General features: G+C 54.8%; 1 long non-coding RNA gene across 1 annotated transcript; it reads right to left on the bottom strand.

The window, feature by feature from the left end:
* Positions 1-5,939, bottom strand: LOC104855019. Its single transcript, XR_778284.2, has 3 exons — positions 5,805-5,939; positions 5,561-5,710; positions 1-77 (listed from the first exon to the last, which is right to left on the bottom strand). It is a non-coding gene; the product is annotated as an uncharacterized LOC104855019 (long non-coding RNA).
* Positions 5,940-7,581: the final 1,642 nt, after the last annotated feature.

The following is a 7,581-nucleotide window of genomic DNA, read 5'->3' as shown; positions in this document are numbered from 1 at the left end:
GGGCTGACGTGGCTTAAAACGTGGACGGTGCTTGGTCCCACTGGCGTCTTGTTCTGCAGTGGCCGAGGCTGTTTCTCCTGCAGGGAGACAGGGAAGTGTCGGATTCTGCCACAGCCGGTTCACTGCCCCCTCACGAAAGGCGCTCACGGTCTGCCCTCGGCTCCCTGAGTCGGGTCCCTGAGCTCCCACACCTCCATTTCCGGTACCCGGTTCCACCCATCCGGGCATGCTCAGCGGGAAGCCCGGCGTCACCCTCTGCTCCCCGACTTTTACTTCCTGAATCGACTCCATTAGGAAATCCTGTGCCGTGGAGGGTGCCTGTAGTCCAGCTACTCAGGAGGCTGAGGCAGGAGGATCGCTTGAGCCTAGGAGTTTGCAGCCAGCCTAGGCAACATAGCAAGAGTCTGTCTCTCTCTTTCTCGATGATCAATCAGTCAAGCAAACAGAAATTGGTGGGGTCTCTCTACCTCCCCTCGTTCACTTCCACTTTTTCCTGGCCCATTTCGTTACCCTCCTACACGATCTCGCCACTCCAGCTCTGCTCCATTCCCAGCCCTGCACCCATTCCCAGCTCAGCCCATGACTCCTCTCTGCATCAGCCTGGGCTGTGACTCCTCATTTCACTCAGGACTAAAGCCAAGTGCTAAGGTGGCCTCCTGGGCCCTCCAATCTGGCCCCCTACCTCACAGCTCTCTCTGCACCCTGCTCAGGCACAGGTCACCACATGAGGCTCTCTCCTGCCTCAGGGCCTTTGCACTGGCTGCACCCCCCTTCTGGATAGGCACTTGGCTCACTTCTGCACGCCCTTTGAATCTGTTCAACAGGCTTGCTTCTCTGTGACCACCACACCCCAACCCCAAACTCATCTCTCTCACCCTGTCACCTTTGAATTTTCTTACTTACAAATTAACCAAGTGTAAGCTTTTGGAGAGTTTATTCCTGGAGACTGATGATTCTCACACTGAGCCCTTGGCCTGTTCTGTTGCCCTACATGACATGATCTTCAGGAGCCTGCCTTGCATACAATGGAGACTTGTGCGTCAATCCTGGAAACTCTCCTATTGGCCTCAGTTTCTCCCTGACACTAAGGAGAGGACAGCATTGGCTCCTTCCACTCTACACAGGATCATTCAAGTCTGTGGGAAACCGTGGATCCAATGGGGGAGATGCTGACATGGCTCAACTTTCCAAGCCCTCCTTGTTTTCACCTTTCTGCTCTGGAAATGGCAAAGCCCCTGTAGACTCCAGCTCCATTCTACCACAGGGCCTTTGCACATGCTGTGCCCGTTTCTGCCTTGTGGGCTCTTGGCCATCATTCAAAGACCTGGTTAGGTGTCCCCTCTTCTCCGAGGCTCTCCATGACATTCTCACCCTCCTCTCTGTCCTGGTGACTTCTCTGCAGAGTCTCTCAGTGTGTGTATCCTGTTGTCTTGGCAGTGCTCAGTTCCATGTCACTGTCCCATCAGACTGTGCATTCCTTGAGGGCAGAACTGATAGCTTGTCCTGTATCGTGAGCTGGCCCTGGGGCCTGGCATGTGGCAGTTGTCCAGCCAGGTGTGTTTGTTGGGGATGTCAGAACGAATCTGACTCACGTCAGAAGAGAGCAGAGATTGCTCTGAAGACCCTTCCAAGGTCACCGGCTGACAGGGAGAGAGCTCTGCTGTATTATTTGATTATTTATTTATACTGCTTCCAAATAGGATCCGTGGTAGCACAGCGTGAAGGCTCAGAGCGAGGAAGCAGAGCCTGCATCTCGAGGGCCTCGCTCCTCTTCCTGCCTCCTTCCTGCCGCCTCTTCCTCTGTCCATCAGTAACGCCCAGTCCCATCCTCCAGCGAAGGCCCCGATCTCCCCCAGCTCTGCGTGCCCTGCAGCAGAACTTTCACAGGCTTCTCTGCTCAGCCAGTTTCTGCAAGCTTCCCCCGCCTCCACTGAGCCACCCTGGGTGAGGGTGCCTGCTCCTCTGTGACACCGAATACCGCAGGGACGCTGGGCCCTCAAGCACTCACACTCTGGGCTCCAGACGGGCAGGGGCTCTGCGTCCTCCTCACAGCCTGGCCCCTTCCCATGCGTCACTAGGACACATCCCTGCCCGAGAAGCCCTTTCCTTCTCCCTCCCAAGGGGACGGTGCCACCACCCGAGCCTGCCGTGTGGTGGAGACGCAGCCAGAAGGAGCTGTGCTCTCAGGTGGCCTTGCCTCCAGGGACTGGACAGGAGGGACATCCTGGCCGGGGCGGCTGCAGGGCGGGAGCCTCCGCTCCAGAGTCGTGGCTGGAGTCGAGCCTGAGCCCGCAGAACTGACTCTTCTTCTGGCCGCGCTCACGGAGCTCGGCCAACTGCACTGCCGTGCACCTGTGTCCCAACTTCAGACGCCAGGCAGGCTGGACCTTGTCACCCATGAGGAGGGGAGGCTGCCATCGACTGGGCACTGTTGTGCACGTGGAGCTGGGCATCAGAGGTCCGCCGCTATGCCCTGGCCCTGGAGGAGGGTGGGCCGTCGTCCCCATCTTACATCAGGCCAGGGTTTCAGCCAAAGCACGCTGAGGAAGGCACCAGGGCGGGCACATCCCCAGTGCCTCACAGGGGCTTGTTGAGCTGTCGAGGACCCCGTGGTCACCACGCCTGGGGCCATGTGACAGAAAGGAGAGGCAGGGACCAGAGCTCCTCGGCTCGTGGTCCGGAGTCTGGCGCTCACCAGGGAAGACATGAGCACAGTCTTCCGGACACGCTCTTCTCACCTGTCAGACGGGCAGATCACACCGACCTCCCGAGGCCCTTCCCTTCCTTTGCCCGTCTTCTCCTATTCCCACAGTGGGTTGTCTTTGTGGCAGCCCCAGCCACCCCACAGTTAGTGGGTACAGAGAAGCAGCAATCACCAAAGGCGACTTCCGTTTGCTTGAGTTTTTTAGAGATGGTCTCACTGTGTAGGTCATGGACGGCCTTGAATTTGCTCTCCCTCCTACTTCCTGCCTCAGGCTCCCGAGTGCTGGGACTACAGGTGTGTGCCATTATTCCTGGCTCACGGTGCTTAGTTATTACCACTGTGGTTCTCACTGGGCATCTCCCATTCACAGGGCCATCCAGGGGCAAGGGAAGGGGACAGAGGTCTTACGCTCAGTGGAAGTCAGGTGTGTGTGAGAGAGAGCGTCTTTGGAATCACCACCTGGACAGTTTGATCTCAGTCTCTGAAATCCGCAGTGGTTCACATTCTCCCCTGTTGCGGCTGCGTTGCCCTCCCAGCACGTGTGGAAGCCCTAACCCGTAGTACCCGAGGATGGGACTGTATCTGGGGATCGGGTCTTTAACACAGGTGACTAAGTCGCAGGGAGTCATGCGGGTGGGTCCCACTTCGGTCTGGCCGGCTCCCTTCTAAGAGGAGGAGACCTCACGGACATCCGCGGGGGAACAGCGTGAGAAGACGGGAGAGGACACTGTTTACAAGCCCAGGAGAAAGGCTCAGGACAAACCGACTCTGCCGCACCTCCATCGCACACTTCTGCCCTCTGGGATGGAGACAGAACACTTTCCAGGTAGGGTTTCCCAGTGGCGACCCTAGTTGTCTAATACGTAGCCCTACATGCAAGATATACGCATCCGTTCCTGTCCCCCACAATCCTTCTTTAAGGCACTGGCTCAGAGGCTGGGATCTTCTCACCTCCTCACGTGTGGATGTGTGTGCTTAGTAGGGTCCCTGGGCACAGCTTCGGCTGCCGTCCCACCCAGGGGGAAGATCTACTAAGCCATCTGGCTCCCCGTGCCACCCAACATGGGAAGGTGCGGGAGAACTGCCACAGACATCCCCAAATTTTAGCGGGGAGACAGGAGGCACAGAGCAGCCCCCGGTCCAAGGCAATTCTGAGCACCACCTGGGCACATCTCTAGAGGGTGCTCATGCCAGCTGCCCGAGAATGATTCCCCACGGCGCGTGACCCCACTCTCTGGGCTCTTGGTTTTGTCATCTGAATCACCCCTACGTTTCCATGGGCGACCGGTGACTGAGCGTGATGGCGCAGGTCTATGATCCCAGCACTGTGGGAAGCTACGGCAGGAGGAGGCTGAGGCTCGGGCAGCTTAGCAACTTAATAAGATCCTGTCTCTAAATAAATACACACATAAATAAAGGACTGGGGATGTAACTCAGCGCAAAGGTCCTGGTTCCATCCCCAGTGCCACACACACACACACACACACACACACACACACACACAGTGTCCCGTGTTTACAGCTGAGGAGTTTTTCCTCAGCTTCCTTCCCATAGAAAGTTGAAGGTACAAAGGCCTTTCTTTCAATCTGGTTCTCTCCATCCTTTTCATTCAAAACCAAAAGACTTCCTTTAAAGTTATGTGGGTTTCTTATGCATAAGCTTATAAATCTCTTCCGTTAGACAAAGGCTACACTCCCAGGTCTCTTTTTTATCTTGGGCTCCTGGCAAGGCTACCCTCAAGATTCTTAAAAGCTCTATGTGTAAAAGAAAAAGGGTTCTGACATTTGCGCAGGGAGCCTCGGTCTGTTTCAAAGAACCCAGGAGGCACCATGAAGTCTTCCTAGGGTCTTACTAGAAGGCTTTATAGTCACACCCTTAGGGTTAACTGTTTTCCTAAAGGTGACCTTGGCTTTGCTTTGTGCCTAGGAGTCATTTCTCATTTTAAGAATGCCTTGTCATGAACAAGTTTTCCTAGCCAGGGAATTTTTGCCCCTTCACATTTAATAGCTCGTTCTTTGGCTTCTCACTGACAGAACCAGGATTCGAACCCAGGACTATCTGTCCTGCAAGCTTGCACCTTGCTGCACAGTGGAGCAAGCTGAGAGCTCATTAAGTGCTGAGAGGAGGATGGGACGGAGGAGGTGACAGAGTGAAAGGCATCCAGGAAGGTAGTGTGACAGGGACAAAGATATAGAAACGGAGGGGAGTGCAAGGTGTGTTAGGGCACAGCAGGACAACCGGGCGAACAGCACGTTTCTAGCCTTTTCTCCTTGTTTTGTTATTTTAAAATTTGGTTCCTAGTTTTCATTTCCTGGTGAGCACATTTTATGTACCTCTCCTCTGAAGTTTTACTTATTAGGAGGGACTGTTATCAAAACAACCCCACATTTCAGAGTTTTAATACAGCAAGTTTATTTCTCGGGGCACAACTGAATGAAAGTTGGCTGGGGTTAGGCCCAAGGGTTTTGTTGTACAAAGTTATACGGGGTCCTGGTTTCTTTCTACCAATGGCTCCATCATCCTCTAGGATGGCAACCTATGACTTGTTTCTGTTTCTTTATTGAGACAGAGTCTCACTATTTAGTTCCAACTGGCCTTGAACTCATTATGTAGCTCAGGCTGGTCTCAAACTCGTGACAATCCTCCTGCCTCAGCCTCCCAAGTGCTAGGATTATAGGCCTGCCCCCACCCCCAGTTTGAACCTGCTTTTATAAATAGTTTTGTTGCAACACAGCCATGCCCAATCAGTTACATTTTGTCAGTGGTTGTTCCAGCACTACGATGAAAAAGTTGATTGGCCATGACAGAAAATTTGAAATATTTGCCCTCTGGCCTTAACAGAAAAAGACAACTGACCTTTGCCCCGGGGCTCTGCTTCGCTTCTTCCTGGTCCTAGTCTCTGCCATCCTTTCTGCACCAGTGCCCTCAGGGCATGGAAATGTCTTCCAAGGTAGAGTCGGTGCCTGGCTTGGGGACCACTCACTGCCAGGGCTCAGCACAGAACAGCTATTCCAAAAATAGCGCCGAAGAAAGACATGAACCTGTCCAGGGTCTCAATGTCATGGGAGCGCTTCATAAACCCCTCTCACCCGGAAGTCACCTCACTGCATTGTTCTCAGCTTCTGCCCGTTTCCCTACTCATCCTCAGATTCTTCTCTCTCTTGCCCACTGGTTTCTTTCAAATATCCACATGTCAACGCTGGGCTCTTTTACTGGGCACCTCAGGAGCTGCGGGAGACCCTGCCTCAAAATAAAAAATAAAAGGGCTGGGGACGTAGCTCAGTGTCAAGGTCCTGGGCTCAATCCCCAGTGCTATGAAAGAAAGTAAGAAACAAGCTTGTCCGAGGGAGAAAGGCCTGAGGGAATCTGGTGGTGGGGGAGCTTCCCTGAGGAGGCGACTTTGGGGCTGTGATCTGAAGAATCAGCAGATATCCCTCAGGTGGAGGGAGAATGGGCAGATAGTGGGTTAGCCAGAGCAAAGGTCCTGAGGCAGGAGGGAACAAACATAAGTGATAATAACATGCAGTATTATTATTGTTGCTATTGGCAATACAGCTCAGATTCCTCAGTACCTAATGGTATGAGTCATTCATCCGAATGCCCCTTGGCAAGAGATGTAATTGTAGTAGCGCCAGCTGTGCCCTGCCCAGAGTTCTGCCACCCATGCCCCCTGAGGACAGTTTTTGTTTCAGTGGCAGTTTCCTGCGTTGCTCTGTAAGACGCAGACTGGATGCACTAGGGAGTTCGTGCTTCCCTCTAAATCAGTCTCTTTACCACTGGCTGGTGGGAACCGGAGGACCAATACCCAACTCCCTCGCCCCTGGACGGGAAGTACTGCCTGGCGATGCCGCTCAGGGCCTGCAGGGGGAGCCCCATCCTGTAGCTTTCTGCCTGCCCCGTCTCACTGACCCCCAGGCTTGCTGGGTCACCTCCCACATCAGCTGCCTCAGGCTCAGCCTATGGAGGGACCAAAACTAAGACACTATTAAGTATGCCATCGACTGGATGGGGAGACTTGAGGCACGAGGAAGGTACTGTAGAGTGAGGAAATGGACAACTGAAAGAAGTTCCTGGGAACAAGCATTCCGTGTGCAAGGTGTGGTGGGGTGGGGTAGATGGGAAAGATGAGGCCTGCAAAGCGGCCAGGCTTGGCCAGGGCCAGGTGGGTCACTGCTCTAGAGGCCCAGGAGAGCTTTGCAAGGTTTTAAGCAGCCAGGTCGACATCCGGCACTTGGGGACGGGTCACCCTACCCACGAGGGAGCGGAGCTGGGATCCTAGAGGTCTGAGTGCATGTGAGAAGCTGTTTAGGGGCCTTGGCAGAGACTCGCCAGGTAGGGCCACCGACTTCAGATGTTACTGAGTTTGGGGGCCAAAGGCCCGGCTCGGGGAGCCCCGACAGAACGGGCTCGGCCACCCGTCCAACGATGCTCAGGAAGACACAAAGTGGTGCAGGGCAGGAAGGGAGCGCTCGTTCGCGCGGTCACGCTGGGAACCCGGCAGAGAGGTTCAAGGTCTGGCGGAGAGGGGCTGCAGAAGCTGGAGGGGTTGATAGAAAGGGGAACACAAGCGAAGTTTGGGGGTCGGCTTCGCTGGGGGGCAATCCTGCGAGCTACCTCACACTGGCACAGTAAGGACCCGGGAGAGCCACCGGCCCTCAGCGGGGAAATCTGGTTCCTGTTGTAAGACAAGAGCTCTCGCTTAGGGGCAGCCTCGCTGCCTCAGTGCCCATCATGGGTAAATGTCTCCCTCTTGGGGGGCGGCTCGTCGAGGGGTGGTCTGCAGGGCTCTGCTTTTACTGGAATCTGAGGGCAGTGCAGCTGATGACAATGACTAGAAACTCCTAGGCACCGCCTCAGTGGCCCTGGAACTGGATGCC

The sequence above is a fragment of the Fukomys damarensis genome, unplaced genomic scaffold (genome assembly GCF_012274545.1).
Source record: "Fukomys damarensis isolate Sample0158 unplaced genomic scaffold, DMR_v1.0_HiC HiC_scaffold_19, whole genome shotgun sequence".
NCBI classification, from domain to species: Eukaryota; Metazoa; Chordata; class Mammalia; order Rodentia; family Bathyergidae; genus Fukomys; species Fukomys damarensis.
The sequence above is the reverse complement of the archived record's forward strand: the minus strand, read 5'-3'. Positions and strand labels throughout refer to the sequence as shown.